Source organism: Camellia sinensis, chromosome 6, assembly GCF_055761805.1.
Source record: "Camellia sinensis isolate YWXY chromosome 6, ASM5576180v1, whole genome shotgun sequence".
NCBI lineage: Eukaryota > Viridiplantae > Streptophyta > Magnoliopsida > Ericales > Theaceae > Camellia > Camellia sinensis.
In genome coordinates this window covers 157,280,011-157,298,900 of record NC_138966.1, presented here as the reverse complement: position 1 = coordinate 157,298,900, position 18,890 = coordinate 157,280,011, and the positions used below count along the sequence as shown (strand labels likewise).

General features: G+C 34.5%; 1 long non-coding RNA gene across 1 annotated transcript; it reads right to left on the bottom strand.

Annotated features, from left to right (window-relative positions):
* Nucleotides 1–1,591: 1,591 nt before the first annotated feature.
* Nucleotides 1,592–6,272, bottom strand: LOC114275339 (uncharacterized). The gene is made up of 2 exons (XR_003633695.2): nt 5,969–6,272; nt 1,592–5,844 (listed from the first exon to the last, which is right to left on the bottom strand). It is a non-coding gene; the product is annotated as an uncharacterized LOC114275339 (long non-coding RNA).
* Nucleotides 6,273–18,890: the final 12,618 nt, after the last annotated feature.

Below are 18,890 nucleotides of genomic sequence, written 5' to 3'. Positions count from 1 at the left end.
ATTCGATTTCATATATAAGATCTGAGCCACTTGAATATATTCACATTGACTACATTGGATTTCATATAAAAAAAAAAGTTGGGAAATTCTAATATACACCCCTTTAAAAATAATGTATCATATATATTTTTAATTATGATCAATTTTATTCTTTAATTATGACATTATTTTAGTTATGACTTATGAGTTTTTTTATTATGTCTCATGTTGAGTTTAATTTTAATTTTTTTTTAGTTATGACTTAAAAAATTAAATTATATCATTTTTTTTTTAATTATAAGATATATATGTATACACCATAGTGTTTCCCAATTAGATGATAATTGATTTTAAGATATAGCAATCGTCTTGTTCAGACCACATCACAACTTGGCTGATATTTAAAGTTTACCTTCCTCAATTATTGTTTCCTGCCTCCCTTATACTTCACCTTTTTTATATAGTGAAAGGGCAACGTGCATAGGAATGGCAACGGGCCGGGGCGGGGCCGAGGATGACACTCCCCGTCCCCGATCCCCGAAGGTAGAAAAATCCCCGTCCCCGCCCCCGATCCCCGACGGGGAACCCCTCACCTCCCCCACCCCCGTCCCCTAACGGGGATCGGGTTTCCCCGACCCCGAAACATCCCCGGCAGATCTGTTCAAAACACAACCAAAAAAAAAAAAAAATTCTGTAGAATGGAGGCTTCATGGTTCATGATCAGTTCTTTAACACACAACAATCATCAACAACAACAGCCAATATATATAACTTAAAAAAAAAAATGTTCTTCAACAACAAATATATATTTATATATAATGTTCCAGACCCCCTTTTTCCCCAGTCACAGAGATACATACTGATCTGTATATGTAACATACAGAATCAACATCAAAAAAAAAAAAAAGATCGGTATATGTAACATACAAATCTGTGTATCTGCGTCAGAGAGAGAGCGAGAGGAGGCCGATCGCGACGCCACGACGCCGACAATGGCGATGAGCGACGGAGGAGGCCGATCGGCGGAGAAGGCAAATCTGTGGCTGTGAACGACGGAGGAGGCCGATCGCAACGCCGACAGTGGCGATGAACGACGGAGGAAGCCGATCTGTGGCTGTGAACGACGGAGGAGGCCGATCGCGAAGCCGACAGTGGCGATGATCGACGTCGTGAACAGGGCCAGAGAGAGAGAGAGTAGAGGGGGTAGAGAGAGAGAGACGGAAGACAACTGGATGAGGGTTTGGTTTGGTTTGGTTACTATGTGTGTCTATATATATATATATATATCTAGGGGTAAATCAGTAATTTTAATTCGGGGAAAAACCAGGCCGGGGAACGGGGACGGGGCTGGGCCGGGTACGGGGTTGGGATACTTATCCCCGACCCCGGCCCGAATCTGTTCGGGGATTGATTTTTAAATACCATCCCCGTCCCGTCAAGGGTATTTTTCGGGAAAAACCCGCACAATTCGGGATTGGGGGGTCGGGTCCCCATCGGGCCAGTTTTAAATTGCCATCCCTAAACGTACAAGGCACTTTAACTAGTGACCAATTAGTGCCCATTACATTTGTGTATTTAAATGAGTTTTGAGCTATTGTATAAACACACAAAATTAGCAATTCGATCATGAATACAAGATCGACTCAACAATACAAAGTTTTTAACAAATACTATTACTTATACAAAAATAAAAAATAAAAAAAGCTATTACAAGATCTATTTTCCCAACAAAATTGTCATTCCTAAAAATATGATGTAATAAAAATAAAGCAATTGTTTTCTCTATTTGACAAATGAACAAGTACTCAATCATCCTTAATGGCAGGACTTGAAATCCCTCATCAATTGTGAACCCACTTTTACTTGGTATATTATGATTAAGATGAGCCAAACCATGCTTGTATGTAATGCTGTGAGACCTACCACATCATCTCCTCCATGAGCTGAATTTTCTATTAAATCCTCAGCCAGAGTTGCTCTGCATTATATTTGTTAGAAAGAAATATCTAGTTTTCATAATTTAGCATTTCAAATCAAATACTACCTTTTAGATCCCATCAACTCCTTCAATCTAAATGTATACCAAATAGATCAGGATCATGTGAATGATCAAACATGATTTGTTTGTAAAACTTTTATTCTGCTTGCTTAAAGCATAAAAAAAAATTAAAAACAATAATAGAAAGGTTATCAGCCCTTCTTATTTAATCATTTAATGGGGAAAAACTAAAATAAAAAAGCAATACAAAGGTAGACCATAATAACTATTATCAAACATCCTTATTTGCATGGATTGGAGATAAGATAAGTAGCTAATCATCTACTTGAAAAGAAGGAAATAGAGAACATACCTACAAGCAAATTCTTACGAGGGTTAGATTCAAATCATTGTGTTTTATGCAGTTCAAACATAGCGCATGCATGCAAATTAAATCATTCAAAATTGAAAGAGAAAATTAATCAGCAAGATGGTGCAAATTACATAGCGAGGAAATTTCACACCTAAAAGCTAGACCAAACCCACAAGCTTAGTTTTTTAAGCCTTTCATATTTGATAATTAGCTTTTGGTAATAAGGTCTAGTTTGCTATTAGATGTTTTTAGCAACTTGCATTCACTAAATTGGATCACAGATGGTCATTCCACGACATCAGTTCTAGATTAACAAGAAGCAGAAGCAATGTTGGATTCTATCATAGTAGTGTTTTCTTTAATATTTGAAATAGATTTTGAGTGCATGAATGCAAGTGATGTTTTAGGTTAGGTTTAATGATCACACCGGACTACAAAGTACAGGTACAATAAGTCCAATGATCAAATTAATCGGTTAGAACCTTCATCTAAAAATAGATCTTTTACAATGTATGAAAGGAGTTTTTTCTATCCAATCGAAATTTTTTGACAAGTTCCAACTCTTCAGGGAAAATTTGAGTCTAAAGTTGGGGGATGGCAAGAATATTAATTTCTGGAAGGACAAATGGCTTGATGAGAGACCCTAGTTGCATAAACTTTCAGATAATAAGAATGGAAATGTGGCTAATCTTCTCCACCCAGGTGATCATAATGGTTCTTTGCAACTTAATTTTAGAAGAGCTTTTTTTGTATAGGAAGAAGACGACTTTCCAAACCTGATACCTTAATGTTGTGTTTGGAGCATGGATTTGGGTAAGGATTTGAAAAGAAAAGGGGAAAGGGAAAGGGAAAACGACAAGGGAAAGGTGGGTGAAATGTAACTATATTTCATTCACATTTTACCTACATTTTCGCTTTCCTTTCCAAATCTCTACCTAAATTCATGATCAACACAGCCTAAGTGATAGGTGTTCGGTCTTGAAACAAGATTATGGGTGTTCTCTGTTATGCTATGGGAAGCATTGTAGGAATCTTTTAAACATTGGAGTTTTTTTGGTTGAGTGCAGCAAGGAGTTGGGAATTTTTTCAGCATCAATTGCTGCTGGTGTTTTATTTGCAATATTTGCTACTTGCGTTATTTGGCTTTGTTTTGATTTTTCTTCGTTGTTGCTCCCAATTTTGATTGGGATTTGTTCCCTTCTTTGTTGCTTTAGCCTTGGCCTTTTGTCTCCACTGACGTATTCATTTGTACACCTTGTACCTTTGTTTGACATCAATATATTTTATTTTTGCCAATTAAAAAAAAAATCTAAAAACTGCATAAGCTTCTTTTGCACTTCTAGTATCAGGAGAAAGGACAAGAAATGAATCTCACATTACTAATTTACTTTTATTACTAACAAAGAAAAATAATTATGAAATAAAAATGATATAAAACAATAAAAGTGAAAATGGTTGTTAGCAACAACACTCCCATTCAAACTGACAAAAGCAACAAAAGCCACCATATAATGCAAAGAATGTACATTTCAATAAGAGGTCTTCAATCTCATTAAATAAACAACCATGCAAAGTATGCAATGTCAAATGAATTGAGTATCAAATGTTGAATCATTTATCACAGAGAAGGTTCCTGCCCATTTTTGGCTCTTGTACATGAGAATAAATTTGCAAAAGAATGAGATTAATATTGGATTTTAAAGATGATAATTTGAAGAATTCTTTTCAAAATGAATTTTTTTAGTGTACTGGAAAAAAAAAATCTCAGACTTGTTCATAATAATAATTATGAATGAAGAATAGTGTATTCCTCTGTTATATGAACACCTAACATGCAAAAGATAGTAATATTAAGCCTCAAGTTCAACTAAACAAACAACAAGGGAAATTGAAGGACTGTATTATATATACTATTAGGAGACTTCACAATTGTTAACAAAAAATACACATTATCTACATACACAAATGAAAAAAAAAATATGAAGCAAGTAACAAAATCTACTAAAGGTAATAGAGGAAATTATAAAACTTATTGCAAACTCACATCACAAAGAATTATGAAACCACTAAATATAAAGCAAACCATTGGCCAAGACTCCAACGGCTATGTGTAGTTTTCCTCACATTTCTATTTAACCCTCCATAGTGGCCCAAGGCACTGAGCCCCAATCAAATTAAAACATGATTCATACTAATGTGTTATAATTCTCTTTTATGAATGAAACTCAAACAAAAGTCATTTCCAAACCTAGGGGAAAAAAGAAAAAAAAAAGCAATGAAAAGAAAAGATTGGACCTTTAACCATTCAAATCGACGTTTAAAAGTGATCTTAAGAAATTGTTGAGGTTTATTGAACTTTTCACACAGATGACATATTTTTCAATTTAATCAAAGGAATAAAATTAGTAATAAATTTTTAAAAAAAAGTATGGCAACTTTTTGCAAACCCATTTCACAAAAGGCACCTAATGAGGCAAAGAAAATCACTGGCCAAAAAATCTTCTCTACTTTCACTGGTATTCATTTCACCCATCAATTGATCACTATGATCCACAGTCTCTATTTTACATTCTGATCTTTCTCTACTGACCATCACATACGTATATATTTTTCTTCTTTCTCTACTCTTTTTTCTTTCCGCACTCTTTATTGGCCATCACTCACCTCTCTATTTTTCTTCTTCTCTTTTCTCTTCCACATCTCTTGAAGAACCTATTACCCACCATGAGGGATCTTCACATCATCAAAAGTCATAACATAATCGCAGAATTTCCTCAATCACCCAATTCAATTTTCCATGTAAAGCCTTGCAATGGACACACTACCAAGCAATAGTCACAAAACTTCGACACACTATGTTCTATAAAACAAATTGCAAAAGATAAGCACTTCCACACATCACTGGAACAACTACACATCAATGGAACTACTGTAGCTAGTTCTAATGATATTCAACAAAATACACACAAAACCAAAAAGAAGGAAAATGATAATGATGATGTGAGAAAGGAAGAGACACATATAAGAGAGGAGAGAGAAAATCTATGAGAAAATTAGAAACAAATGAAGAGTTGTGTCAGTTGGGTTGTCGAAAGTGTATTTCTGTGCATTGAGATTGTAGTTATATACATGCATTTCAAAAAATCCAAACTGCATTTGGAGCGATTCATTTGAAATCAAGAAAAATTCAAACCCCATTTGAAATCAAGAACATTAAGCCCTCTGTTTGAGGGTTTTTAAAGGTTAAAAAGTCTGACCCAATTGAATTTTGCAATCTTTTCACAGAAAAATAGATAAATCAATAGAAAAGCTTGCTGGTATGTATGTGCATAGAAAATACTAAAAAGAGAAAACCACATAAACAACAACTCAGGGAAAATTTATATGATGGTCTCCAAAATCACAATTTCGTACTAATAAAAATCAGGGTTTTAGGGATTTCAAGCCATACCTCTTCAATGAGAACTCTTTCAAACCAATAAGCTACTACAGAAGACAGAGCTCTCAAAGAACCCTTTAAAATAAAGAGACAAAAGTGAGAGATGATAAAGAGCAAAAGAACGGACAGAGAAATCAGAGAGAGAGAAACCATAGATTCGGAGCAAATAGGAGAAAATTTTAGGTTTTAAGAGCCATACCTGGTCTCTTCAATCCTTGCGACTTCGATCTCCACGAATGGAAACAGGGAAGAGACGACCCGAGAAGAGAGAGGGCTTTTTCGTGAAGGAGTGAAGCAAACAAACGAGGGAGAGAGACGGCGGGGCGGCGGGGTATACATGTACTATGGATCCTTGATAAACAGCTGTAAGGAATTTGAAGTTAGTTTTCCATGAATAGCCTTACATCCGAAGAAGAAAAGCTATAAAGCATAAGGCCAAAATCGACTTTTCAACTATTCAAAAAATATTGTACATATTTGGCTGAAATTACTGTCCACTTTGCATCCGTGCTTTTTATATATTGTATAGATTTTTTTTTTTCTTGACCAAACTTCTGATTCGATTTTCATTGAAGTCGTCGAGTGAGGCTAATTTCTCAGAAATTTCGTCCTAAAAAAAATAAATATCTTATCTTCATCATCTTTATTCAAAGGAAGAACAAACGTAAGAGTCTCTTATATTGTGTAGTAGTTTCTTATTCTCAAGTTTTGCTCTGAGATCTCCCTATTCAATATAGTGCAATCCATTGTCGATCTTTTCAGCAAATTGGTTTCAAAGATGGAAAATAAGCCTGTGAAGGTTACTGCTGAAATAAGTGAGAATGTTCTTCAAAGGTTTTTAGATGGTCACAGTTTCTCTCCTCTCCTTAATTAGATTAGATGGTACTGTTGGATTGTGGTGGGCCCGATTTCATATACATATCGATAATTTAAATCGTTCATTATATAGAACTTATTGAGTATATTATCTCTGCAAAAATTCAAATTGATCAGATATCTATAGTGATTTGATCAGATTGAATTTGTTTCAACGGCAATTATGGTTTTAACAATAAATCGTAGACACAAATATTTGCTAATCAAGTGGCTATCATCAATATCAGATTAACGTGATTTTTTACATAAATTATATACTTAACAAGCTTTACACATGAACAATTTAGATAATCGAGATGGGTCCGGAATCGGGCCCACCGTAACTAAACAGCACCGTTCAGTCCGTTAGCTAAACCCTTTTTGGATTTCTTTTTTTAAAACTTATCATGATAGAAAAGTTTTGTACTTTTTTTGGGGGGGGGGGGGGGGTGGTTTCACCATAATAATGGTATCCTGATCTTAATTTGACTTATGTAATTTTCTTAATTTGATTTATGTAATTTTATTAGGTTCAATTTTGATTCTAAATTTTTACTTTATCTTAAATTTGTCCCATCAATTGTAATTGATAGCTTTTTTTTTTTATGGAAAATGTGTGTCTGAACAGCATATGTAATATTTTAAGAGTAAATTATGATTTGATCGATTCTGTCAGCTAACCTTATTAACCAAGTTAGTAGTTATTTTTTGTCAAAAATTTTGACAACATTATCAATCAAATTAAATTGATACAAAATTTAAAACTTAAAATCAAAATGAATCAATTAAAAATATAGTTAATAAAATAACACAAACCACAAAATATAAAGATGGTATTCAGCTGGCGAAAACAATACACTAGCACGACAGTAAGCTGTTTAGACGTAAGGTACTCTTTTTTCTTTTTCTTTTTCATTTTTAATTTGTATAGAAGACTCATCTTAGGCTTGGTTTGATTTTTTGAAATTAATTTTTGAATATTTATTGAATAAATAAAAATTAATTTGATAAAAATAAATATTTTTTTTCCTGATTTTTGGTGTTTCTGTAATGCTCTTCTCTATATATATTGTCTTTCTTCTGCTAGCAAACATTCAAATTTAATTAAAGGAATTTTTATATATCACTTTTTTTTTTCGTCGTTTTATATTACCGGATACATGGAGTGGTCCTACCTTTCTACGTCAAATTAAATCCTGATAATCATAATTAATATTACTTAAAAAATTAGATACATTTTAAATGTAAGTCAATACGTAAAAAATTTTAAGTCATATGAAGCTTACTTAATTTTGACTAAATTTATAAATATTAAATATAAGTGTCAATCTACAATATTATAAACTCACCACTATCACCGCCGCAGCCATGACCACCATCACCACCATCATGCCACCGCCACCACTACTATCACCATCACTTTCATCATCATTGTTATTGTTGTCGTAAGTACCACCATCATAAATAAAATATAACTATTAAAATTATAAAAATATATACTTTTATTATCATTTTATTTTTAATTCATGATTTAAAATCATATTATAGATATCAGAATTTTTTTTCTTTTTTCTTTTTTGGTAGAAAGTCATTGTATTAATTTGTAATAAAGTCACCATAATAAATAGTATATATCTCTAAAAGTGTGGTGCCTAGCTTGGTGGTTTGGCCTACAAATTACACATAATTTGAGTTTTTCAATAAACACTGGTTCGAGGGTGAATTGTGAAGCAAGTATTTTACTGGAAAAAAATTTAAATCTAAATTTGTGTGCGTGTGTGTGTTTTGAAGTTTTGAACTATTACATAAATCTTAAGATATATAATCAATTATATCACAGTTTTAAGCTATTTTGTTGGTTGATATAATCTAATAAAAAATATATATATACTATCATTTGATTTTTGAAATTTTCAAAAAAAAAAAAAAAAACGAAAGAAAGAAAGAAGAAGAAATGCCTCTTGTATTTGTGGGGACATATTTTTTGAATGACGACACGTGGCCGAGGTGTCACCGGAGTGCTAGCCGAGGTGCCACGTGTCCTGGTCATGATGCCGAGATGATCTCCGCTAGGCCGAGGTTATCTGCGAAGATATCGGAATTCGAGATAAACGGATGAGAGACAAGAGTCTTAGAATGAGAGAAGACTTCAGTTTGTATTAAAATAAAACTCTTAGAGAGTTTATCCTAATCTTACTGGGAGTCCAAGATTAGCAGTAATCCTGAGTCCATAGAAGTTAGGCTTCTGTTGGAACTAGGTTTATGCTGGCTATAAAAAAGAGGCACCCCATGGGTCTAAGGTATGCTTTTGATACTCAAGCTTGTGAGTTTAGCACTTGATTTATCTTTGAGAGACATACTGACTTGATCGTCGGAGTGCCCCCGGGTGGACGAACCACCGCCGGAATCTTCTCTTTCTGTTGCAGGTCAGTCAAGTGCCATTTATTCTGCCGGTGCTCTCCAGCTGATTACTAAGCGGACAATGTGGTCAGAAAATCACTCACATAATTTGGCGCCGTCTGTGGGAAAGAAAGGAGAATAGATGGCCATCACTGTACAAGATCAACGTATCGGAAATGACGAGTTTAGCAAAGATGGAGAATGTGTCGACATAAACGAAGTGAAGACCCTTCTAGAAGGGACGCAAAGACAGGGGCATGAGTGCTCCCAAGGAGATGACATTCAAGTATAGAAGAGCTCAGCCCAAGTGAGCAGATCTCGGATTCCAGATCCTGGATCCCGGATTCCAGATCCTGGATCCCGGATCCCAGAAGACAAGATCTCGGCCTAAATAAGTAGGTCCAAGAAGATAAGAGCTCAGCCTAAGTGAGCAGATCCCGGATCCCAGAAGGCATGATCTCAGCCTAGATGAGTAGGTCCGAGAAGACAAGAGCTCTGCCTAAGTGAGCAGATCCCGGATTCCAGATCTTGGATCCCGAATCCCAGAAGGCATGATCTCGGCCTAAATGAGTAGGTCCGAGAAGAGAAGAGCTCAACCTGAGAGAGTAGATCCAAGATTCCAGCAGACAAGACCTCGACACTTAAGCCCGAGAAGAGAAGAGCTCAGTGAGCAGATCTCAGATCCTAGAAGATAAAAAAGAAACACAAAATTTGGCGCCGTCTGTGGGAAAGAAAGAAGAATAGATGGCCAATGAAAGAAAGAAGAATAGAAGGCCAATGACGGACAGAATGATCAAATTGGAGACAATGCTCCTGCTGGGGGTGGGAGACCTATCAACCTCGACATTGAAGGGGATGACCGCAACACAGAAACTCGTGACCAGTGTCACGGAGTGAAAAACGCCGGCCAGAAAGGTGACGCACCAAAGACAACAGATCGACGCGGATACTACAAACGAAGATGACCTCCTGGTATGGAAGGATAGATACCTGCGGAGGAACGAAGACCCTTCCAGAAGGGATGCAAAGACAGGGGGTATGAGCGCTTCCAAGGAGATAACATTCAAGTATAGAAGAACTCATCCTAAGTGAGCAGATCCCGAATTCCAGATCCTGGATCCCGGATCCTAGAAAACATGATCTCGGCCTAGATGAGTAGGTCTGAGAGGAGAAGAGCTCAATCTGAGTGAGCAGATCCAAGATTCTAGCAGACATGATCTCGGCACGCAAGTCCGAGAAGAGAAGAGCTCAGTGAGCAGATCTCAAATCCCAAAAAAAAAAAAAAAAAAACACACACACACACACACAAGGTTGGACTGCAGTTAGCCATGTTGAAGACCTTTTATAAGGTTCGCAAAGGAGTATATGGAAGAAATAAGAAAAGCTAGAGAGAAGAAGAATATGTTCACTTGTTGAAATTTGTAGCAATTTACAAGTTGGTTAAACCGATATGATGTTTACCACTTGTTGAAATTTGTAGCAATTTACAAGTTGGTTAAACCGATATGATGTTTACCACTTGCTGAAATTTGTAGCAATTTACAAGTTGGTTAAACCGAGATGATGTTTAACACTTGTTGAAATTTATGGACAATTTACAAGTTGAAGTTAAACCGAAAGCATTGTTTAACACTTGTTGAAATTTGTGGACAATTTACAAGTTGAAGTTAAACCGAGATCATTGTTTAACACTTGTTGAAATTTGTGGACAATTTACAAGTTGAAGTTAAACCGAAATCATTGCTTAACACTTGTTGAAATTTGTGGACAATTTGTTTAACACTTGTTGAAATTTGTGGACAATTCACAAGTTAAGTTAAACCAAAATCATTGTTTAATACTTGTTAAAATTTGTGGGCAATTTACAAGTTAAAGTTAAGCCGAAATCATTGTTTAACACTTGTTGAAATTTGTAGACAATTTATAAGTTGAGTTAAACCAGTATGATGTACAACACTTGTTAAAAGTTTACAAGTTAAGATTAAAACCAAGAAGTTCGTCTACCCGAGGTGTGTCACCTCGAGAAGATTATACAAAAAAGGAAGAGTATGTGAAAGACATGCTGAATATTCTAAGTATAGAATCACGCCAGAACAGTCAAGAAAAGACAAAAGTACAAGCAATCAGTAAAGGAAAGTTGTATTAGCATTTAACAAAAAGAAAGCACATCGGCCATATGGAGGGCTTACATTGTTTCAAAAAAACAAAGAAAAACAAAATACAAAAGAAAAGACATGAAAACTAAGGCTCCTCAGCGTCGACAGTGAGTTGGGTTGGGACCTCGGACGATTGTTGAGAAGCAACCTTGGCCGCCTTCTCCGCCATCAGCTCAGCATCAATTTCTTGCAAAGTTTCTTCAATACTCTTGTCGGCTAAGGGGACGTTGGCTGATAACTTCTCATGAGCAGCATCTTTGGGAACCTCATCACCTTCCTCATCTTGAGTCAAGTCTAGGACTTGCTCCTTCTGAAGAGGGGATTTGGCCCCATCAGCATCCTTGGATTTCCTCACCAAGGCCTCATCCTCATCCTCATCCTCATCCTCATCCTCATCCTCAAACTCAGATTCGCCGACGTCTTGACTTGGAGGTAGAGGTGGAGGGAATGGAAGAGGAATGAGGTCGGCATTTTTGAAAGGCGAGTCCTCGGGGACATTGAGCTTCTTTAGAAGAGAAATCCAACCAAGGGTGAAACCCTTGTTACATGCCTGCTTCACTTGAAGTTCATAAGCCTCCGTGACATCAGCCATGCCTTGAGCGTATGCCTTTTCGTCGGCATCCTTAATTTCAGCCTCTTCAGTGGCCAAGGCTTTTTGAAGCTCTTTTTCTGCTTGGGCCATCTTCTCCTCAACCTCTTTTCTTTGGGCCTCAGAGACCTTCCTGATGGCCTCGGCAGATTCAGCCTTTTCTTCAGCATCACTTTGAGCTTTAATGGCGGCCTCAGCTTGGTCTTCCAGCTTCTTCATTTTTTACTATAAGCCTTTGTTGGTTTTTTGAAAAGAATAGAACTCCTTCTTCATATCGACCAGCTTCTGTCGATTTTCGAAAAACTGAACAGAAAAAGAGTAGGCATGCTGGATGACCTGAAGAAAACACAAGGTAAAAGTTATTGCAAAAATTTCTAAGTATAAAAAGGAAAGGAAAAAAGTGCCAGATGAAAGACACTTACTTGAACAGAGCGTTGAAGCATCAACGCATAGTTTTCGTATTCGCTCAACTCGGCGTTTCGCTCCAGATCACCTGGTAGCAGCAGAGTAGTATTGAGCGCAACGTCGACATTAATATCCTCGGTACTATCATTTGCCATGACTGGCTTATCCTCCAGAGTAATTTTGGGGGCCCAAGGGGCAGCAGGCTTCTTAGGCCCCGAGGTCGTTGCAGAAGATGACCTCGGCCTTTTGGATTTTGGGGATTCTGATGGTTGGGCTTCAGAGCGCCTCTTCCCAGCAGAGGGTTGAGGTTTGTCACTCTCAGCCAACTTTGAGATAGGCAAGGTATCTTCAGACTCAACCTGAGTTACCTTAGCCTTGGGTTAAGCCTTCTTTATTTTTTTCGGCTTCGGTGGAGGAAGGGTTTGAGTTGGTTGTGTATCAACATCAGAAGGGATGCTGGCCAAGAGATCTTTTGCAATAGGCTTAGGGCGACCCATCTCGGCAGTAGAAACTGATCGGCGTCGACGGCGGCATTGGGATATTGGAACCAAGTATGGAGCTGAAGTTGACGGTTGCTCGGCTGGATTAGAGGTTGACCCCTGGTCTGTCCAAGATGTGGATGCGGTCTGTGGCGTTGTGGCAGATGGTAGAGAAAGGCTTTTCTTCTTCCTCCTAGGGACGTTGGGCAAAGCAGACCTGTATGTTGGAATAAAGTTGAGAAGCAGAGGCGCCTTTTGTTTGTGAATTGGTAAGTTCAGAAATTTTTTCAAATCCTTGCTGGGATAAAAGGATTGGCGAAAATTCTTTGGAGGCTGAGGAAAAACTGCAAAGATAAAAACAGCACAGACATTAGAACAAGAACATTAAAAACTTTATGCAAGAAGATAAAAAGAAACTTATGAAGGGTGGCCCTTACCAGCTCCTTCCCCCAAAACAGTTCGGCTTAAGGGATAAAGATGGAGGTCGTCATTTGGTTGAAACTCCCAATTGCCCGAGACAATGAAGTAATCGTCTCCAGCTCCCTTGTTGGATTCTGGGAGGTCGGCTACGATTTTATATTCGGTGGATCTCGGCTTAAGGTAATAGACATAGTCCGTGTCTTTTCTAAGACGACACATGGTATAACAGTACTGGAAATCAGCAAGCGTAATCTTGGCATTCTCTTATTTGACTAAGGCTATGGTACCAGTAATAACTCGGTAAGAATTAATGGCGAGTTACATTGGATTCAACTTATAGAAGTGAAGGATTTGACAGAAAAATAGGTCAAGTAGGAACCAAAGTCCACACTCAATAAAGGCAACTACAGGGAAGGGCATAGAGTGATCAGTAGGCATCATCCCCAGCCAACCTCAGATTGACATCAGCTGGGATTTCAAACTCTTGCCTAAAAAAGTCTAGCTTAGAAGGGGTGTCTACCCGATGTTTCCACATACCCATGATATCGGGATAACTAAAGGTATTGGATTTCATAAAGAAGATGTATCAAAAAAAGGTTATTGGGACCTCGGCAAAAACTTAGGTTTGAGCTGGTACAGAAATTTGTAAGAGATGTTTCAGTTTTGCCCTAAATTATGGGTTCTATAGACAGATCCCAAACCTAAAACTATGGAGATGAAGATCAAAGGCACAGATCTGAAAAAAGACACAGAAAACAGAAACAAGAATATAATTCGTAATCAAGAATGGTGATGAAGCTATCAGGAAATCAAGACAAAAAGATTGCACAGGTGTGTCAAGCCAAGAACAGTGGCAGAAATCAACAGATGTGTGAACAGTGTGTATTCAAGAAGATGATTTGGAAACAACGGGTAAAACAGCAATGGTGATTAACAATGAAACAGAGCTTCTTGGAAAGCAACAAGAAATAAAATCAGGAGGAACAGTGGCTTACCAGAAAGAGGAAAAATCGGAATGGGAATTGCCGAAGTCTGATGACGGATGCGAAAATGACAGAATGACGTAAGCTTCACCAGAGGAGAGGAACGAAAACAGTTGCAGAACTTGAAAGCTTGGAACAATGACGGATTTAAGCAAAGGAACTAGAAAGAGAAAAAGCCAGAGGATTGAATGAAAAAAGAGAAAAATCAAAATCAAGAAGACGACAAAGTTCAAGAATAAAACCAAGTGCACAGGCACTAAGTAAGTATGTGAAGAACAAGAAAGTAATGACCCAGACACGATGCTAGCAACAGAAAACGGATATGGCAAGAACAGTGCCAGGCGTTCAAACAATTCAAAACTTGAGAACAAACGAAAATAGAAGACAACAGAGGGCAAGTAAACAGATTCAGAAGAGTTATGAAAGATTGAGCTTAATAAAAGAGTTTATGAACCTACCAAGAGAAATGAACGCCAATATGAAGATCGTCGGAGTCAAATAGATGACTGGAAGTCGGGAACCCACCGAAGAATGTGAGTGGAGCAGTTGCAAAGCTCTTGGAGTTTACGAATTAATGGAACAAGAACCTCGGCTAGGAGGTGTGATCTCGAAGCAGCTTGGAAAGCATGAAGCTTGATACTTGACAGAAGTGGACAGTAAAGTCCAGAGAACTTTGAAGTCGGCGAGTTTCATCTCGGACAGAAGGGCACAGATGAACGAACAGTGTAGGTTCCATCACCTCAGAATGCCGAGGTAATAGAACCTAGGGGGCAGTTGTGGGGACATATTTTTTGAATGACGACACGTGGCCGAGGTGTCACCGAAGTGCTAGCCGAGGTGCCACGTGTCCTGGTCATGATGCCGATATGATCTCGGTTAGGCCGAGGTTATCTGCGAAGATGTCGGAATCCGAGATAAACAGATGAGAGACAAGAGTCTCAGAATGAGAGAAGACTTCAGTTTGTATTAAGATAAGACTCTTAGAGAGTTTATCTTAATCTTACTAGGAGTCCAAGATTAGCAGTAATCCTGAGTCCATAGAAGTTAGGCTTCTGTTGGGACTAGGTTTATGCTGGTTATAAAAGAGAGGCACCCCCATGGGTTTAAGGCATGCTTTTGATGCTCAAGCTTGTGAATTTAGCACTTGATTTATCTTTGAGAGACATACTGACTTGATCGTCGGAGTGCCCCCGGGTGAACGAACCACCGCCGGAATCTTCTCTTTCTGTTGCAGGTCAGCCAGGTGCCATCTATTCTGCCGGTGCTCTCCAGCTGATAACTAAGCGGGCAGTGTAGTCAGAAAATCACTCACACAGTATTAATAAAATTAACTTGATAAAATTGATATTATTACCGAAAAAACATTAGTGAAACATTCCTCTCAAACTTTTGGTAGTAGGAGAAATTCAATATATTTTTTCTTATTAGTTAAAATCTCTCAATAATATTATTAAAAAAAATTCAGTTTGTCACAAAGAAATTTTTATGTGAACACAAATTTTTCTGTGCTGAAATTTCTACGTGAAAATATTGAGGTACCCCAACTATTATGAAAATGTTACATATTTTTCATCTTATAAAATTTTAATATTAAGGACCTTAAACTAAACCCTCCTATTATTAACTTGTAAAGTAATTGGTTATCATCTGATTATATGTCGTGAAAAACTAATGAAATAGAGTTAGTAAAATAATTTTTATAAGATTTGTAAGTCATCTAATTCTGCATTTTACAAATACTCATAAAATATAAAGTAATAATAAACTTGCAAAAATCTGACCAATAATAAACTTGCAAAAATCAAAAACTTTATAAGATAATTTGTCACGTTTCATTAAATTTTCATTAAATTTGAATAAAAATTTGATAAAAAATTTAATTTGATATGAGGCATTTTAATGATTTCATTAAATTTGGATGGTCGTTAGTCGGTCATTTAGTTTAGAGTAAATTTTCATCAAATTCATCCCAAAATTGGTTGTTCGGGGAGATGTACGGCCTAATGGTCCCCTACAAATTTGATGAAATGATAAAACTCCCTTTATTTGATTAAAAAAAAAAAAGTAACTGTTTCTCTATTTAATATCAATTTAATGAAAGAGTTGGAGTTCACATCTTAGGTATTTTTCATCAAATTTGAACTAGCATGTCACCATGCACGAGATAAAATAATATATTATTTTTTAAAAATTCAATAATTATATTTAATTTTTTGTATTTTGTCTCTCATAAATAAAATTGTATATATAAGTTTAAGAGTTTTGTTTCAAATGTTCCTTACTATAATATATAGTATAGATAGATTAAAATTGTTGTATTGACAATTAACAATTAAAATTATGCTTTGTTATAAAAAAAAAAATGACATAGTTCTGATATTTCACTATTTTAGAATAAAAATATATGAATTTTAAAAATTGTTATATTGGTTTTTGAAAGGGAAATAATTAAAAAAAATTAAAAACTTAATGAGTAAAAAAGAATCATCGTAACATATAATTTAAAATATCAAAAAAAAATTAAAAAAAATCAATAAAGATTTTAAAAAGATGTGATTACAATTAAAACTAATGCCATATTTATTAATATTAATGTCATATTTATTAATAAGTATAATTTTATTTGGATATCTATTTGTACTCTAACATACTTATTTAAAACAAAAACAAAAATAAATAAAAATATTAATAATTTTGAGTTTTCAAATATGATTTTGTAGACTTGCTATGTTAACTTTTGAAAGGAATATATTGAAATTTTTTTACAAAAATTGAATATTAGTCATTGAACAAATCTTATAAAATTTAAAATAAAATTTATTATAGGAAGAAATTAATGATATTGCAACATATGCATTTTAACAATTTTAAATTTTGAAAAAAAAAATAGATTAGGACTTTGAACTTCAACTATCGTACAACATTTTTATTTATATAATAATATAAATAAGGATAGATAATAGATAGATTAAAATTAATTATAAATATAGTTATATTTAAAAGGATATGATTTTGTATAGCTATATTTTAAATTTTAAATTTTAAATTACATATGATTTTTTTTTTAAAAAAAACATATGAACTCAGAGTAAAGTAGAGAGAGAAGTACCATAAAGAAATAGATGAGTTGCACATATTAAAGCTATGTTTAGTTTTGGCTTTTGGCTAAAAAAGGACAAAAGACAAAATTGACTACAAAAGTCAATAAGACAAAATGTCATATCCAAACCATAATTATTACACTTTTTTTCCCACAAAAGTCAAAAAAACCAAAAATAAAAACCAAACGAGACTAAAAAAACCATGTTAAAATAGCCAAAAATTTAGACTATTTTAGCTCTTTCCAAACGAAGACTAAAGACAAATAATTAAATAATTGACTAACATCTTTAATAGTTTTGAAAAAATTGATTAAAATTAATATTTGCTTTTTATAGCTTTGAAAAACTATTATATACCTTTGAAGTAATACTCTGCACCAACTGTTAATTAACACATATCATGATATCAAAAAAATATTAAAAGTAATTTTTTTTTAAAAAAAAGTAATGATATACAAATATAAAATCACTACAAAAAACTTATTAATAATGATTTTGTTTGAATTTTGATCTATCACATTATAATGAGTGACATATTTTTTATTATACAAATGACTCTATCACGCCATTTTAGTATAAAAATTATAGTAAAACACTATTAACCAACAAAAATAGTTGTAAACAAAAAAACAGATGATGGTTGGTAGAGATGAGGGAGAAATAATCCACAAAATGTGAAATAAAAAAACAAAAAAATGGTCATAGATAAAAAAAAAAAAAGAAAAAAAAAGGAAGAAAAAATGGTGTACCTAAAGGATAAAAGAGTTTATTTAAATAATACAATAGATTAAATATAAACTAACCTCCGAATTATCTCATAAAAAGAAAGTCAAAAAATAATAAGTTTCATCATTCCATGAAAGTAATATTTATAGGGCAATAAAGATACGAATGGCTTGGAAAAAGTATAATGTATGATTGTCAGGATTTTTGGATAAAAGAAATAGTTGGTTAGAAAAAGAGTGTATAAGAATAATTTTTTTAATCCTTTTTTTTCTAAATTATAAATCATAGAATCATTATAAAAAAATAATTAATTATGAGATTTTTAAAAAAAATTACATATAGTATAGATATGCTTAAACTATGAAATAGAGAGAGAATCTAGATACAAGGTTTAATTTTTATTTTATGTTAGGCTTAATTTTAGGTTTATATAGATCAGACCAGTTGTGAAATATATTAATAGTATACATTTTATGGGAGGTAAGAAAGTTTCCTTTTCATTAAATTTATTTTAGGAGAGAGAAAATTGTATGAGATTTGTATTCTTTTTAAATAAAGGCATAATTTATTTTGTGAGGGAGAGGGGGTTGAGAATTGTGTGCTTTTTACCGGTAATATATTTGTATTAAATAATTTTGAAGTTTAATATTTATGTTCATGTTTTAATTAATTTATTTTTTTTAAATCAAAAATTCAAAAAACTAGATTTAAGGTTTTGAAACACTTAAGGCCTCTAAGATGAAAAGTCACTTTGGTATAATATATAGCATGGATCGATAAATTATGAGATTTAGGAGAGAGATAAATATTAGGAAAGAGATTTTAGGAACTTATAATTCATTTATTTTTAAAAAAAATCTATAGTTACTTTGTTAGCCAATAGTATTATTTTTAAATATTTTTAAAATTATGAAAATTAGAATTTTTTTTTTTAACCCATAGTTACTTTGTTAGTCATTAGCACTATTTTTAAATATTTTTAAAATTACAAAAATTAGCAATTGTGG